The sequence below is a fragment of the Solanum lycopersicum genome, chromosome 1 (assembly GCF_036512215.1).
Source record: "Solanum lycopersicum chromosome 1, SLM_r2.1".
Lineage (NCBI taxonomy): Eukaryota > Viridiplantae > Streptophyta > Magnoliopsida > Solanales > Solanaceae > Solanum > Solanum lycopersicum.
Genome location: NC_090800.1, coordinates 52,315,456 through 52,334,251, shown reverse-complemented (window position 1 = coordinate 52,334,251; position 18,796 = coordinate 52,315,456).

The window sequence follows — 18,796 nt, the reverse complement described above, 5'->3', positions numbered from 1 at the left end:
CTTGATGTTCAAAACAAGCCTAAGTTCAAGAAGTGGTTTTCAAAACAAGTCCTTCAAATTTCTCGAAGAATCGCAATGATAGAGTTCTAATCCTAAACCTCCAAAGGGGAGAAATGTTGATCCACCTAGAGAAAGATCAACTTGTGGTAAGTTTGGTAAAAAAATTTGGGTGAATGTCTTTTTGGAAATAATAGTTTCTATGCTTATAGAAAAGGAGGACATATGGTGAAATATTGTCCTAACGTGATAAGCCGAGGTAAGGAAGATTTTCAAACTCAACCAAGCTGTCCAAGCTCTGAATCTCCAAAAAGGAACCGTTTCTATGTACTCAAGGCCATGGGTGAATAGGAGAACTCTCCCGACGTTGTGATGGGTATGTTACAAGTCTTTTCTATTAATGTTTATGCTTTGCTTTATCCGTGTGCTACACATTTTTTTGTTACAACTTTGGTATCTAAGAAGTTTCATGTACTTTTTGATGTTTTGATTGAACCCTTTTCGATTTGTACCCTAATTGTTGACTCTGTGGTTGCACAAAGAGTCTATAGGAAATATCCTTTAATGCTGCCCAATAAAATCACTCTTCCTGTTTTGGTAGAACTTGACATGTTTGAATTTGACATCATCTTGGGTATGGATTGGCTTCATTCATGTTTTGCTTCCGTAGATTGTAGAACAAGGGTAGTGAAGTTCCAATTTCCATATGAACACACTCTTAAGTGGAAGGGGGAAAATTATAAGCCAAGGGGTCAAATTAGTTCTTTCTTGAAGGCTTGTAGGATAATAGCCAAGGGTTGTTTATACCATATTGTGAGGGTTAACGACCTAGAATGTGACATTCCTTCAATTGAGTTAGTCTTCGTAGTAAGGGAATATCTAGAGGTTTTTTGTAATGACCTTCCAGGAATTCCTTTTGAATGGGAAATCGACTTTGGCATTGATTTGTTATAGGATAAGAACCCCATCTCAATTCCTCCATATAGGATGGCTCCGGGTTAATTGAAAGAGTTGAACCTCTAACTCAAAGATTTACTAGACAAGGGTTTTATTCAACCTAGTATTTCTCCATGGGGTGCTCCGTTCTTGTTTGTTAAGAAGAAGGATGGGTCCCTTTGAATGTGCATTGATTATCACCAACTCAATAAGGTCACCACAAAGAACAAGTATGCTCTCCCTCCAATTGTTGATCTATTTTATCAACTCCAAGGTGCTAGTTAATTTTTCAAGATTGACTTAAGGTAGGGACACCATCAACTTAGGGTGAGAGGTAAAGATGTTCCCAAAATAGCTTTCTGAATTAGATATGGTAAATATGAATTCCTAGTTATGTATTTTGGGTTAACAAATACCCCGGCGGTGTTTATTCACCTAATGAATAGGGTTTTCCAAGATTACCTTGTCTAATTCGTGATTGTGTTCATTGATGATATTTTGATACACTCCAAGAATGAAAATGAACATGAGATTCACTTGAGGTTGACCTTGCATGTCCTAAAAGAACACCAACTTTATTCCAAATTTAGCAAGTGTGAATTTTGGTTGAGGTTAGTTGCTTTTCTTGGCCATGTGATATCTGGTGAGGGTGTAAAGGTTGATGCAAAGAAGATATATGCGTCAAAAATTAGCCTAGACCTTTGACTCCCACCGACATAAGGAGTTTCTTGGGTCTTGTTGGGTATTATAAAAGGTTTGTCGATGGTTTTTCATCCATATCTTCTCTTTTGACAACTTTGACTCCAAAAAATATGAAGTTTGAGTTGTCGGAAGATTGTGAGAAAGGTTTTCAAGAGTTGAAAGATAAGCTTTCCTCCGCTTCGCTGTTGACCTTATCAGAGGTAATATCCAAGAGGGCTTGGGATGTGTCATCATAAAACATGGAAAGGTGATTTCTTATGCTTTTAGGCAACTCAAAATTCATGAGAAAACTTATCGAACTCATGATCATGAGTTAGCTGATGTAGCTTTTGCCTTGAAAACATCGAGACATTACTTGTATGGTTTGCATGTTGATGTGTTTACTAACCATAAAAGCCTTCAATATGTGTTTACACAAAAGTAGTTAAATTTCCGACAGGAAAGATGATCTGAATATCGAAGGATTACGAAATGAGTGTCCTTTTCCACCTCGACAAGGCCAATATGGTTGCGGATGCTTTGAATCATATGACTATGGGTAGTTTGTCTCATGTGGAAGAAGAGAAGAAAGAACTTATGAAAGATGTTCATATTTTGGATCGATTAGGTGTGCAGTTAAAAAATTCTCCAAATGGTGGTTTTATGGTTCATCATGACTTTGACTCATCATTAGTGGTAGAGTTGAAATCTAAGAAGCATCTTGATGAAATATTGATGGAGTTGAAGGAATTGGTGCTTGGTAAGCTCAATGAGTCATTCTCCCAAAAGGAAAAGGTACTCTTAGGTACCAAGGGAGATTATGTATACCGGATGTTGAGAAATTGAGAAATTGAATTCCAGAAGAAGCCCATGGTTCTTGTTGTTCGGTATATCTGGGTGTCATCAAAATGTATTATGACCTTAGAGAGGTCTAATTATGGGATGGTTTAAAAAAGGTCATAGAGGAGTTTGTTGCTAAGTGAACAAACTTCCAACAAGTTAAAGCTGAGCATCTAAAATTGGGTGGTTTAACCCAAATCATGGATGTTCCTACTTGGAAGTGGGAGGCCATCAATATGGACTTTGTTGTTAGGTTGCCTCGAACCCGGAGGAAAATGATTCCATAAGGATTATTGTGGATAGGTTAACCAAATTCGCCTACTTGATTCATGTAAAGTCTACTCATACTGCCAAAGATTATACAAGAATCTACATCAATGAGATTGTGAGTCTTTATGAGCTTCTTTTGTCCATCATTTTAGATAGAGATTTCCAATTTACTTGTTGTTTTTGTAAAGCTTTTCAAAAGGGTTTATGTACTCAAGTTAAACTTAGCTATGCTTTTCATCCTCAGACATATGGCCAAGCAGAATGTACCATTAAGACCCTTGAGGATATGTTAAGAGCATTTGTTATTGATTTCAAAGGAAGTTGTGATGATCATCTACCTTTGATTGAATTTTCCTACAACAACAGATTCCATTCGAGCATCTCTATGGAACATTTTGAAACTCATTATGGTAGAAGATGTTGGTCTCTGATTTGATGGTTTGAGGTTGGTCAGTTCTCACTCCTTGGTACCTAGATTATCTATTAGGCTATAGAGAAAGTTCAAATCATAAGAGATAGATTGAAGACAGTTCTTTTCATGCACATAGAGTATCTTCTAAGACTCTGTGCTTCCCTCGACGACTTACTCACTAATCTTTATAGATCATGTAAGTTCAAGGAATCCTATTAAGACTTCGAATGCTAAGAGAATACTTTGCAAGACTTAGAAAGAACAAGAAAGATATCATTGAAGAAGGCTTTTGTATTATGCTTGGAGAATGCTTACAACTTGCTTCGTGCCTTTGCAAATGATGGGCACCTCTATCTATACTACTTCCTACGGACTGAAGTAAAATTTATATTTACTTACCAAGTACCTAAAATACTTACACTTTGGTCCCTTTTTTACAGAATTCTACAATGTTATGGGACCTTTCTGATCCTTCTTGAGACTTCCAAAAGGTTCTAGAGTTCTCCACATAACTCTCGAACGTTCTGCCCTTATCCGGATAAGGATTTAGGCTAGTATTGTGGAGGGACGTTACACGCTCCCCCGTATGATGATGCAACGACCGCGGTGCATTGCTGGAAGAACTCCTGAACTTTGCCTTTGAATTGCCACAAGTCTTCATATTTCTCCGATGTGACCTCCTCTAGACGTTGTCCCTTCAAATGCACAAGTAACATGGCGGTGGCTTGTTGACCTATATTCTGTTTGGCATGGTAGTCTATGATAGCCTCAATTTCCCTGTCATGCGAGGTGGTGACATTTATGGGTGCCCATTGTGATCGATTCCATCTTAGATCCTCCTTGTCCATACTGTACGGCTTGACAATGCTTGCATGAAACACTGGATGGATCTTGAAGTGTGGGTGTAGCTTCAAATTGTACGAGAACTTTCCCACCTGTGCAACGATCTTGAACAGAGCCTCATATTTACATGCTATGTGTTGATGGATGCTCTTTAATGACTTTAATTGTTTCGGTTGAATTTTACCAGGACCATGTTGCCTTCTTTATAGTCTATAAGACAACACGTGTGGTCGGCAAAGTTCTTCATCCATTTTGTTGCCTTGTCCAAGTAGGATTTGGCAGTTTCCAGTTTCTCATCCATCCCTTTGCAAGATGGTAGCACCCAAAATCTTACCCTCAAAAGCAGCCGAGAACGAATGCGGAGTTTGGGGTTGTTAGCATGTCGCCAACTCAAATAGTGTGCGCCCGGTGGATTCACTCCTCTACGAATTATATGAAAATTGCGCCATGTTTATGAGTCTGAATCAATCCTTTTGATGTGCACTAACATATTTCCTTAATAACATTCCAATAGGGCATTGACACGTTCGGTCTATCCATCTGCGTGTGGGTGGAAACTTATGGAGACGAACAACTCTCTCAAAAAGTTTCTGATAATATGGTGGTCTCAGTCTCGCTAATAATATATCTCGGTAGCCCCCAATATTTCACCACGTTCTTGAAGAATAATTGAGAAGTATCCTTCGTCGTGTAACCATTTTTGGCTGGCATAAATGTAGCGTTCTTTAAAAACATCTCCACTACGATCATGATCGTACCTACCCCATCGAACTTTGGCAAGGAAGTGATCAATTCCATAGGGACGCTCTCCCATGAGTGTTATGCTATGGGTAGTGGCTCTAGTAACCCTCCCGGTTGACTTTGTTCAACCTTATCTTGTTGGCACACAAGACAAGTCTACACATAGCACTCGATATCGTCCCGCATGCGTGGCTAGAAGTAAATAGCCTCGATCAACTCCCTCCTACATTGCTACCCTGGATGCCTCGCCCACGGTGTATCTGGCTTTCCTTAATTATACGCCGCCTGATAGAGCCAAACTTGGGTACATAGAACTTTCGGCCAGTAGTGAGCAAAAGGATATCTTCTACCCAAAGGCATCCGGTTTTGCCTTGGGATGCCAACTCCATCAGCATCTTGGTCTGTCGATCATTTGCATACCATCCTTGACTGCATCTTTAATGTCACAGTGAGCTGTAGTGATGGAAGCAATCTTGGCCTTCCTTGTTAGTGCGTCAGCCACGACGTTGCCTCCTTCTGCCTGGTATTCCAAGACGTAGTCGAACTCGACCATAAAGTCTTTCCATCTAGCTTGCTTCAGAGTGATATTCTTTTGTGATTGGAAGTATCTAGTGACCATATTAACGGTCTTGACCATAAACATGGGGCCTAGTAGGTAGTGTGTCCACGAGCGTACACAATTCACGACTGTTGTTATTTCTTTCTCTTGCATCATGTACTACAGCTCGTCCTCATTTAGTGTGCGGCTCTCGAATGCTATTGGGTTTCTATCTTGCATTAAGAATGACCCAATAGCAAAGTCTGAGTCATCCGTATGTATTTCGAAGATATTGGAGCAATGGGGCAACGTGTAGACTGGCTCTTCCATCACTGCGGCCTTGAGACCTTCAAACGCTCTTTTGCACTCATCTCTCCAAACCCACTGTTTATTCTTCTTTAATAACTCGGTCAGTAGAGAGATTTTAGTGGAGTAGCCACTGATTATCCTTTTATAGTAGTTTAAAATTCAAACAAAAGATCACAACTCGGTCACTTTTGTGGGATCCTCCCACTCCTAGATCGCATGAAGCTTTGTCTCATCCATTCGTAGTTTTCCTTGGCTGATAATACATCCTAAGAAGTGTACCTCGTGTTGGGCAAACTGGTACTTCCCCCGCTAGACATAGAGTTGGTTCTCCCATTAGATTTGAAAGACTCTACTAAGGTGCTCTACGTGCTCCTCCAAGGTGTTTCTATAGATTACTTTGTCATCCAAGTACACCACTACGAACTGGTCCAAGTAGGAGTGAAAAATTTTGTTCATCAACATGCAAAAGGTTGCGGGTGCATTGGTTAAAGTTACACGAATCACCAACCACTCGTATACTCTATATTTGGTCATGCACGTTATTTTCGGCTCTTTCCCCTCCGTGATGCGCACTTGGTAGTAGCCTTTTCGAAGATCCATCTTGGTGAAGTATTTGGCCTTCCCAAGTCTATCAAACAAGTCTGCAATTAGCGGGATGGAATATTTTTTTCTTTATTGTCACCTTAATGAGCCTCCGACATTCGATGCACAAGAGCAATGACCCTTCTTTCTTCTTTTGGAATAACATTGGTGTGCCATAAGATGCCTTGGATGGACAGATGTGAGCGGCTTTAAGGAGCTCCTTCAACTGCTTACATAGATCCTCTAAATCAGGTGGAACCATACTGTAAGGTGCATGTCCGAGTGGCTTTGATTCGTCCTCCAACTTTATCTTGTGATCTACCTCGCGCCTCGGAGGTAGTCTTTGGCAGCTCTTCCGCCATAACGTCCTTGTTCTGTTAAAGGACTTTATCCATGATCAGCGCCAAGGACTCAATAGTACCATTGCCTTCTCCCAAACATGCAGTGGTACCCTGGAACGCCGGTTTCCCTTTCTTTAGGACCTTCACAATATTGCATGGACGATATATGGGCATGTCCTTCCTTCTTTGGCACCTTGATTAGAGGTACAATGAATGATCCTTACCGCTACATTACCATAAGTCGTTGGAGGTAGGGGTCGATCATTATGTGGCAGCGCTAGAATAATTCTTGATGGAGGATGATATAAAATATAGGTAGATTAGCGACGGTGAAGTTCGTCTTTACTTTTCACTTCCCCAACGTGATGTTCACTCCTTGGGCGACCCCGCACAGGGGAGTCGGTAGGGCATTAATAGTCTTGAGGCATGTGTTGCTTGGAACTTAATTCAGCCCTAGCCTCTTTTTCGCCATCTTCATCATGATGTTTGCTTCGGCCCTTGAATCTACCATGGCATGAGTTGGTCTTCCATTTATGGAGATGTCTACATACAGCGTGCTGAAATCTCCCGGCTTTTGTGTCTTCTTGACTATAGCACCGCATAATCCTACAATGCTCAGTTGCGTCATGCCCATGTCTTTCCCTTATTCTTGTGCATCCTTCTCCTTCTTCTATCGTATTATGGCACCAAGGTTCCTCATCTCAGTTAACCTAACATAGACGTGTGTTCCACCGCATATGAAGCAGCCATCTCTTTCGTTGGTATGCGCCCACTTCTCAGCATAATTTTGGCGCATAGACTATTTATTATCCGATTTGTAAGGATCGTGTTGCTTGGGATGTGTCTGCTACTTCTTGCCTCGTCTACAATCTCCCCCGCCTTTGGCATGGCTACTTCTTGCGCCCCTACCCTTTACCCCGTCATGTCGTTCTTGCTTGATGTCCGTCAAGGACTCGGCTTGTATGATGGATTTTTCTATGGTATTGACATATCGCTGATCCAACTCCTTCTTAGCCAAATTATACAGTCCATCCATGAAGTGGAACAACACGTCCTCATCTGTGAGATTTGGAATTTTAAATATTAGAGTTATGAACTCCTTTACACATACCCGAATGCTTCCCGTTGGCTTCAATTTCGGAACTTGTGCTTAACCTTGTACACAACATTGTTAAGGAAGAAGTCTTTCTTGAATTTTTCACAGAATTTCATGCACGTGTTAATGGTGCATGCCTTTTTCCCAATCTCGGCATTTTTGCGCCTCCACCATAGCATCGCCATCTCGAACAAATAAAACACGACATTGTTGATCTTATTCTTGTCACTCTTTACCCGACAATACTTGAAGTAATTTTCCAACTGCCATAGAAACTTTTCCACTTCTTGAGTATCACGCACGCCGTTGAAATAGCTTAGGAGTCTCGACCCTGGCCTCCCTATCATGGTTGGGTAATGTAGATCCTCCAAACTCTACGCCTTCCTTGAGTATTTTCACTTCGGCCTTGAGCGTATCAATCGTGCTAATCACGTCCATAAGCCAACACTCCAAGGAAGTGATGGCCTCCTTTATCTCGAACTCGGTCCGTTGAAGACCCTTCAAATCCTTCCGCATGTTTTTTGTCTCCTCAAGGGTGAAGTCCTCAAGGGTCTTGAACATGGCATCGGCCACATTCATGCGCCAGCCTAATATCTCCGTGGCCTACCTTGCCACTTCCACCCTTGCAACCCGTTCTTCTCCAGCGGTGACGTCTATGGCATCTTCACCTTATTCATCATCACTTGCTTTGGCAGTTGAGGGTGGATGATATTTTAGTGCCTCGCTAGGTGTAGGATCAGGCAGCACCTCCTTATTACCTTTTTGACGTGTCTTCCCCTTTCGGTTCTTCTTTCTACCATACGTAAGGACGTAGGTGGTGCTAGCACTGTTTACGTCTCCTTCAGTAGCTATTCCCTTAGTATCAAACCTAGCTCTAATACCACGTTGTCATGGACTTAGAGTATTTGCTAAGACTCCATGTGGCCCTTGACGACTTACTAATCTTTAAAAATCTTGTAAGTTCAAGGATGACTTTAAGACTTGGAAAGCTAAGAGAATGCTCTGAAAGACTTAGAAAGAACAAGAAAGGGAGCTTTGAAGAAGGCTTTTGTATTATTCTTGGAGATTTCTTACAACTTACTTGGTGCCTTTGCAAATGAGGGGTACCTCTATCTATACTACTTCCTAGAGACTAACGTGTAATTTATATTTACTTTACAAATCTCTAATATAATTATGCTTTGCTCCCTTTTCTATAGATTTATACATTGTTATGGTACCATCCTTAGCCTTCTTAAGACATCCAAAAGGTTCTAGAGTTCTCCGCACAACTTTAGGACATTCTACCCCTATCTAGACAGGGAATCAGGCAAGAATTGTAGCAGAACGTTACACTATAGGATAAAAGAACTTGAAATTAAAATAGGTGATCATTTCTATTTGAAGATTTCACGTATGAAAGGGTGATGAGGTTTGGTAAGAAGGGGATGTTGATTCCCCGACATGTTGGTCCTTATGAGGTTATACAACGAATTGGGAAGGTTACCTATGAGTTGAAACTATCTTGTGAACTAGCTTCAGTTCATCCAGTGTTAAATGTTTCTATGCTCAAGAAATGCATAGGCAACCCGGTATCCATTCTGCCTATTGAAGGTTTACGGGTGGATGAGAATATCTCCTATGAAGAGGTTCCGATTGAGATCCTAGATCGCCAAGTCAAGAAGTTGAGGAACAAAGAGCTTGCCTCATCTTTTTACTCTTTAAGGTTAGACATTCCTCCTAATAAAAAGTTAATTAATACTCATGAAATTGACTTAGTTTCTAAATAGGTGCATGTTTTGGTAAAAGTTGTACCAACTAGAGTTTTAAGAAAATGCCTTTATACTCTATTCTTGCACTTATATGAAATATGTATACATGTGTCTTTTTGAGATTTGTTGTTTTGTTTTTATCTTGGGAAGAATGATACCATGGTAACTCCTTGATGTATTTTGAGCTCATGATAATGTTGAGAGGGAAATTTCTCGCACGTGTTTTGAAATGTTGAGCTCTTATATTGTTGTGCATCATGAATTGAGTGTTGTGTGTAATGTTGTGGTGTTAGTTGAAAGGAGTTGTGAAGTACTTCTATCATGTGTTACTCTTATGATTTTATGTTGTTGTTGGTTTGACTGCTAGTATTGAGTCTATCCTTACCCTCAAAAATATTCGGGGATGAATTTTCCTAATGGGGGATAATTTAACACTCCGAAAGTTCCATGACTTAGACTAGAGCTTATCCTATTCAATAATAACTAAAATGATGTTTTGAGACCTATATAAAGTTAATAAACTCATTCAGAAAAGTTTAGATCCAAAACAATAAAGAAAGACCGTGACGTCTGGAAATTGGCTAATTTGAAAGTGTCAAATGAAGTCTAAAAATAGTAAAAAATACTTTGGATAGGAAAATGTAGTATGGAGAATCTAAACGTCAGATAATGACTCCCCAAGGACCATCCGAAGGGTCTTTGAGGAGGACCCCAACATGAGTAGGCACGAGTCAAGCACCAAGGGGCTACTGCGCGACGCGCAGCCCACACGAGGTTCACTTCCTTAAAAATTTGGAGGCATCCTTGCAACGTGGATATGTCACAAGGCTCACTGTGGAAAAAAAAGAATTGGAATCGGCCCCGCAACACGCAACCACTTCCAGATTCGTTAAACTCGTATTTTAGGTAATTTAACTTCACAAAAAGACCCATTTAAATGAAGGGTCTTTTGGGTATTATATAGGACTTTATAATAATTTTAGGTCAGTTTAAGACCACTTTTACACACTTCAAATCAGATCAAACGAATTCCTCCCATCTCTGTCAAGAACACTCTTTTTCCAAACTCCATTGAAGAATAAGAAAAAAGCTTAAGAAAGAAGACAAAGACTTCAAGTTTTTCAATGCATTTCATGGAATATTCGTAAATAAGTTATGGATTTTTCAATCTTGGGATTCCTTTCCCCAGGAGGTCCTTTCAAAGATGGTTTTTCAAGAATTCAACTCCTAGGTTTTTTACTCTACAAAACGGGTTTTCTTCCTAACTCTAGATTTATGATTTTTGATGAATTATAATGATTTTCTATGGATAATTATGCATTGTTAGGTATTTGACTTGGAATGTTTGAATTTTATGTGAAGCATGTTCCTTCTATAAATGATGGTCTTGATTGGGCTATCTCTACTACTTGATAACATGTAAACATTGGGATTGAAACGATGACTTGAATGAACTCTTAATGAAACTTTATCTTATCCTATATTACGAATTTATCTTTTATATGACTTTTAGAGTTAGTATTGATTATGATATTGATCATTTCACTATGTTGTTTGATGATTCATATGTATTGAACATAAGTTCCTTATAAAGGTTCTTGAAAGCAAGAGGTAAGTCTTCTAAAGTAGTCATTACTCTATGATGATTATGTTAACCTATAAATGATGTTACTTTGGTATTGAAGTATGAATAATGTTGGTCTATGAATATTTTATATGTGAGATCATGATAAGGATATGATAATTCAAGTTTATGATGTTCTATTGTATTCCTTACACACTTTGATTATAATATGCTAATCTCACAAATGAAGGGGGTTATGATGAAAGAAAAATTCTCATCTACACCTAAAGATCTTATGATCATGCTTATACAAGGAGTTAAGTTCCTATGACTTATGGTAAGATTTATGAATAAATGATGACTTAAAGGTTATACACAAAGGGATGTAATCTTATCACCAATGGATAATATACCGTGGTTTCACGGTATTTTTTAGTACTTTTTCCTTATGTTTAGTGTGTCCAAAAGTTTTTTTGTACTAATTTTTATGAAAGTTTCTCTTTATTTGCAGGAAATCTGTCTAAAAGATGAATGCAGAGTTTTGAGCAAGAAATACAGAAAAATACCACCTATGGAGCTTGTGACGGTTCGTCGTGCTCGTGACGGTCCGTAGGTCGCATCGTAGTGTAGCTGTTGAAGGAAGATGGGCTGACCAAGTGTGGGGTTACGGAGTGAGTGACAGAACGTCGTAGCCATGACGGTCCGTCCTGCTGGTTCGTCATGAAGATCAGAGAAGTAGTCCCACTGCCCAAATTCCAAGAGTTCAAGTTTTTGGAACGGAGACCCTCGACGGACCGTTGTGCCTGTGATGATCCGTCATACCTGCTGTCAAGGGTAATGAAGAGAGCAGCAGATTAAATTGCACAAGTATGGCACGACAGAATCAATGATGGTCCGTCGTGACCACGACGATCCATCGCGAGGTCCGTCGACTAAGCCGCGTTTTGACAGAATTCTAGCAAATAGAGTCCTTATTTAATTAGCTTTTTATTTTTTATAAATAGTTTGAAAAACCTCGTTTTGGGGTTATACTCTTGAATATTTTTTAGAATCTTTGTTAGACTCTTGGTTATATGAGCTTTTTTTGTGGATTAGACTTGGTGATTAGTATTACACTTTTGGAGAATCATTAGACTTCAATTAATTGCGATAATTTATTGTTGCTGATTTTTTAATGATTAATCAAGTGAACTTTTGGATTTTATTCTTTCTCATTGATGTAAGTGCATGAATTCTTATATTACATATTTGAATATTTTGATTATGACTATGGGTAGCTAAACTCCATAACTAGGGTTGTGGGAACCATAGGAGAATAATGAGGTAAAACCTAACAAAAGTAACAATTCTAGAATAGTGTCTTGCATGTATTAATAATTCTTTCGCTTAGAAGTCTTTTTAACAGATGACCAACGTTAGAACTCGCCTTAATGCTACTTGCCGGACCAAGGAGGGAGATAATAGGAAAATAATTGTAAACATAGATTTAGTGTATACTATGTAATAGGCTAGTATTGATTAGTACGAGGTAATAATTTAGTCAAATATCGAATATGATGCTTAATATGAGGTAAAGATAAGGGTTAGTATAGCAATACACGTAGCCGGACCAAGGTGCGGAGTAAAATTTTCTAGATGCCGGACCAAGGATTTAGAAATACATAAATTATCACTTTGCATGCAAGATACTAGGAAAGAATTATTATAGTTAGAATTATCAAGTTATGAACATATGGGGAACACGTAAACGCTAGTTACTTTGATTAATTAATTAAACTCCAACATGTGAAGCTGTTAGTTGTCTCCATTAATTTAGATAGTTATTTTCATTTATTAAGAAGTAAAAAAAACTGTTTATTGTCTTTGCTTGACAGGGAAATAATTGACTAAATAGTAGTAATAATAGATTGAAGTTAAGTCTGAACTATTTTTCTCGTGGGAACGATCCCAACCTCATTAGTTAGGTTCTGTACTTGATACGGCGAAGTATTTGTGGTTTATTTTCGGCCCGTGCCTTTCCCCCACAGCCACTGATAATATAGTCACATTGGATCGTGCAGTACTGATAGCAGCGATGATAGCCTTGTTTGAGGTAGACTTTGCTTTTCTACAGGCGGTCATGCACGAAAGGGATTTTAAGGTCACAACTACTTATCCTTTCCCGTGCATGATATTTTCTCTATGCAGGTCCGTAGGTGTGCCTATATGGAACGTTGATTTGCTCAAGATCCCGCTGGGCACTGTTGACATCGGCCTCATCAGGGATGAGGCCAATGAGTTGGCTCTACGCAGAGGGCCCCGTCCATATTTGCCTCCACTTCGTGACAATCTGGCTGATACAGTAGCACAGGCCCGCACGGCTACGCAGGCGTCTTCCATTGAGACTACCCCGGTCGAGTCTATCCCGGGTAGTAGCACTGCCTCGAGCTCCTCTCGCTCAGCCCCTTTCCCCGCTCTGGTCCCGCTTGCCAGGTCCCAGAATTTAGAGGCATTGATGACTACACTTCTTCATCACATCCAACCTTGGATGAAGAGGTCAATTGCTGAGGCATAAGAGCGCTTGGAGCGGAGAATGGTTCAGCAAACAAAGCGGAAGATTACTGAAGTTCATCAGCGCTTGGACGCTTTTGAGTTGCAGGTGTTAGCCCGACCAGCCCCTCAGGTGTATGTGTTGACCCTTCAGGCTACGGTTGACAGTCTTCGCGCAAACATCGATATAATATTAGAGGCTAGGGTGCCTGAGTCTGAGGCCTCTTCTTTAGAGCCTGCTGAGGACACAGTGATAGAGGCCTTATTCGCCACTTCTGAGATTCCACCACCTCCCCCTGGACAGCATGCCAAGAGTCGTAGGTGGCGTGTGGAGGATCAGGCTCGAGCACAAAAGAAGGACCATCATGATATAGAGGCTGCGAGGAGAGCCTCATTTGCCGATGAGCAGGCATGTCAGATGAGGGCAGTGGAGTTAGATGCTGGGGCATCTAGCTCCAGAAATGTGGAGATAGTGGGAGGCACTGCTGATAGTTTTTTCGATGCTATGGACACTATTGATGGTGTCCAGATTACATGGGTAGTGGGTTCCAAGGAACCAGACCTACCAGCTTGCTGATCGTCGGCGCTTTGTGCCCCAGGTTTTCTTAATCTACCACTCTTGTATTTCAATTTTTTTAATGCATTGGGGACAACTGCATGTCTTTTTGTTGGGGGTGGGGTAAATGGAATGTTAGTGCTAGGGTGAAGTCTTAGTAGCCCAATTCACTATCCTCTTTTGAGGTTGTCTTGCCTGTGTTCTTTTTCCACAAGAGACTAATTATTTTTTCTGTTAAACCGACATGTCTATATCTTGTGTACATAGTTTAATTATGAAGCATGATGGCTAAAATTATATGATGATAAAATGGAAAATGATGCATGACTAGGCATAGTATTGATAAATGTGTGGCTCTAAGCATGACATAGAGGTATACCACTGCATGACCCTAAGTCTAAAATTCGAACTAGGTGTCTGATAATGTGGTAGAGTAGTGAGATGTCAAGTGAGTTTGTGGAAGATTTGAATAGTCCACTATTTGTATTGAGCTAGAACTTTCCTGGTTAGTCCTGCTAAAAGTAAGTTTGTAATAGACAATTAGGAAAGGATCATAAGACCTTGTTCAATATAGCACATTTTTAGCCTAAATAAAAGAAAATCAAATGAAATTAATCTTTCTTTGATCTAAATGATTTGAGTTTAAACTAGACCTTTATTTTTCACACTAACTGATCTTTTCTGAGAATAATGTATTGGACCTGGTCCCTCCTTGGACATGTGCACCTCAACATATGCCAAAAGCATAAGTTGAGTGTGGCTAATGCAATAAACAACCCTTTTTATGGCCCAGACCCAACTTTGGGCATTGTGTTCTTTAACTCATGGCAAAGCCATGAGTTGAGGGTGGCTATTATGAGGAATGCTCTAGAAAGTGGGGTTGAAAGAACAACGAGAGCGAAAGAACAAAAGTAAAGTGACTTAAGAATCAGTTGAAAGAAAAGTGAAAAAATAAAATAATAATAATAATAACACAAGAAATACAAGCAAGAAAAGAAGAGATTCACTTACACAAATGAAGAAAGAAGGAAAAATAGCAAGGTGAAAGAATATGAGAAACTGGCGAAATAAAATGATAAAAAAAATGGTATGCTTAGCCGATATGTCAAGGAGGTCAAAAAGTCACTAAAGTATAACTAAATATATGTTGACACCCAATTTCGATCCTCCTTGGTATAAATTAGTTCTCGAGCTTCTTAAATTTTCTAAACAATTCAAAATAATGTTTTATAAATTTTGGGATAAAAAATAAATAATAACATATAAATTTTGCGTTATTTTGGATATTTTTTCCATTTTCTTATAATTTTTAGATAACATATATATTTTATATAATTATGTATATAATTGGTATATTTGTCTATTATTTCTCAAAATATTTTAATTTTTAGTAAGTATTCTATTAAACTAATTTAGTTTAAATTACAGTTATATTTTAAATCACTATTTTTACAACTAAATAATTATATTAATAAAATAAAAAAGCCCGCTGATTAATTAATACTAATTCGCTAATTTAAGATTTAGCCGAATTTATTATCCTAACTCAATTTGACTATTTATTAAATTAACCCATCTTAAATTTCCAACTCAATTCAATTTTTAAACCTATTTTTCAATAGTGAGCCTACTCCCTTCTATTCCCTTTCCCAGACCCGCTTTATTTATATTAATTTCCAACCCATTTTTAAATTTCCAGGACCAACCTTTGTTTCCCTCCTTTTCCTCTCTAACCAAATTCCCTTTAATTCCCAGGCCCACTTTATTTATTTTAATTTTCAGCCCACCTTTAATTCCCAGCCCACTCCTAATACTCCAATGATCCGGCCCATTTCTTATTCCCAGCCCAACCCCAATCTCCTTGTCCAGCCCAACTCTTTCGCCCAAACCCGTTATTCCTTCTTCCTCTTCACGACTTCTGTGGTCATGCGGCCGCGCATTTCCCAGAAAAAACAACAACGCCCTCCTCTCTGTTCTTCCCTCACTAGCGCGTGAGTTTCCTTTTCTCATCGATTCCACTACGTTTCCTACGGTTTTTTTTTCAGAGAGGGCAGAGATTTGTACAAGAGAGCAGCCATGTGGCAAAATCTCAGGAATCCTCTCATCCTGGAGGGGTAATCGAACGGCTATTCTAATCTTTCCGTTGGAGAATTGTACGAAGATCGTACTGGTGACGTTTTTCAGCCTTATCCTTTAGGGGAATTCCAATTCAAAATAAGGGGCGAAATAACGAATTTACTCCAGCCTTCTTCTGATTTTCCCACGCCATGCTAACCCAAAAACCCCAGTAATTCCTCCTATAAATACCCTTCTCCCCAATGGTTTTGAAGGCGAGGAATTTTGGGATTGGGATTTTTGATTTCTTCTTTTAAATTTCGGGAAATATTTTATCTTGGTTGAGAAGATTCCTGGTGAGAAATACTCATAACACACAAAGAGGATACCGAGAGGAGTGCATAAACAGAGAACTTTAGCTCGGTTTGAGGTCTAAGATTCGTCTTCCTAGCTTCCGGTTTGTTTCTTTGTATTTCAAAGTTTTATAGCAAAGTCATCACCTCCTCACTCGTGTTGTTCTAGTTCGCTGCTCCGAAAAGGTAACATTTCTTCCTCGACGACATTCTTTTCATATTTTGGTCTTCTAGTGTTAAAAATCTCTGTTTTTTTGTTGTTTGTTGGTAGACGTGTGTTGCTGAGTTTATCATGTCCTAGTGTGATCCAGTGACTTGGTTGAGCTGAATCATTTGATATTTGTGTATATTGTTGTGGTTTCCCTGTTTCTCTCTTCAAGTGGCTTTGTCATTTGTCCATTCGTTTGCTGGTTCGACGCGGTAGTTCATTTAGTTTCATTCTCATTTTTCTTAAGCACCATAGAGTGCTATTCACTTGATCGTTATTCTTTGAAATAAGGGAAGACCTCAAACTAGTTGGTATGAAGGACATTCATCATTCTTATCTCTTGTTTGATTGACATAGTAGATGGTTTTCTTCATTTTTTATTCATTTTTCAACCTTAGGATGGTTGTATAATACAATATGCTCTGTTCGAAGTTGAATCTTTGCTTCTATTTGGTTTAAGTTTTGTCAAATGTTAACCATTTTAGTTGAGTTTGGGGAATGTAAGTTATTTACATTTTTCTCAAAGATGCATAATGCAATCCTAGTCCCATGTTTGGCCTTAGTTTCATGATGTTGTTTCATAGCTTCCCTTTTAATGTTTCGGATGCTTAGATAAATCACAGTGGGGTGAGAATTGTTTTCCACCTAGGTTTATTTTGTTGTGATTTGTTCCTCTTCCTCTTCTAATATGTAAAGTGGCATTTTACCTTTTCCACTTGGCTCTTGATTCAATTTCTTCATCTGCATATTGGTATTAATATGTGTCTCTTTAATCGTTGACTTGGCTTGGAAGCGATATTGTCATATTTAAACTGCATGGGTGGTGTTCCCCACTGTAGCAAGTTCTTTTTCTCATTGTTTCTCCCAACCTAACTTCAAATGGCCTGGTCATTGTTGTCAAAGAGAGGACCTACTGCTAATTAACTGAACATGTGAGGTTAAATCTCCTTATTTCATCCCGCTTTATTTTATTCCATCTTTTGTTGAATCTATTTATTTTATTTTTATGATAAGTTAGTCACTACATTGTGTGTTGTGGAAGCTATATTTCCTCTTTGATGCTTTTCTATTTGTCGTTGATCATTATGTGGTGTATAGGTGAAGATTATCTTTCGTTTCTTTTCTAACATCTATATCTTGTTTTATTGCATGTGATTATTCTTCTCGAGTTGTCATTGGACTCTGTTCTGTCTCGCTGCACTTTCTCATCGAGCCATAAAGGCTCAGAACATCTTCGTCGAGTCTTAGATTGCTTCAAAACTGGAATAGAGATCGTAATATGGCAATATGTGTTGCTAAAAGATAGCCATTTCTTACTATATTTACTTAATCATAAAATTTTACCACTATTTTATTTACTTATTTTGTTTTTATTGACTTTTGTCACCTTTTAGTTTATTCCCTTAGGTTAATTTCCTCTATATGTGCCCTTAGAAATAATAATAAATAAAATTGTTAAAATGAATATTAAAATGAATTTTTTCTTAACTTAGTTAAAAATTTTATTTTAAGGGTCATTTAAGTCAAATCGTCGGTCAACAACAAGTTAGCGGGCATCCCGAGGGCCTAACACCTTCTCGGGATGTACATTTGAAATTCGAACCCTTTTCATTCGATTTTTATCTGTATTAAAATCATTTGAGAGAATTTTTAATTTTTTCTTGATTTTATCAAAAATCAAGTGGCGAGTCCGTAATTTGGATAGTCGATTTTTCTTAATTAATAAGACTAATTGATTTTCTTAAACTTAGTCATTTTAACTATTTTTTTTACCAAAATAATACATATTTTTAAAACATAAAACAATATACCCTTCCTGACCCTGAGCATATGTTACAAGCTAAGAAAGTCCTATCGTGATCCTAAGAGTTGTATAGTTAAAGCAGTGAAAATAAGGGCAAGCTTATGACAATATGTATAAATGAGTGTGAATTAGTTCTAAGAGTATGTGTTGAAAAGTAATCTTTATACTCAAACTGAAATGATTGTGTGAAAAATGAGGATTTTTTTTTGAAGTGAGGACACTAGTTGCAATACCAGAAATATTAGCACCTCGTTGGAAATTGAAAAGGATTGGTGTTCGTGCATGGTGAGTCTGTGTCATGGTCTGATTCCATAAGATTCAAGCCTAATAGAGATAGCATGCATAAACATGATGAGACTGATCGGGATTGATAGCCAAATGATTGCGAAA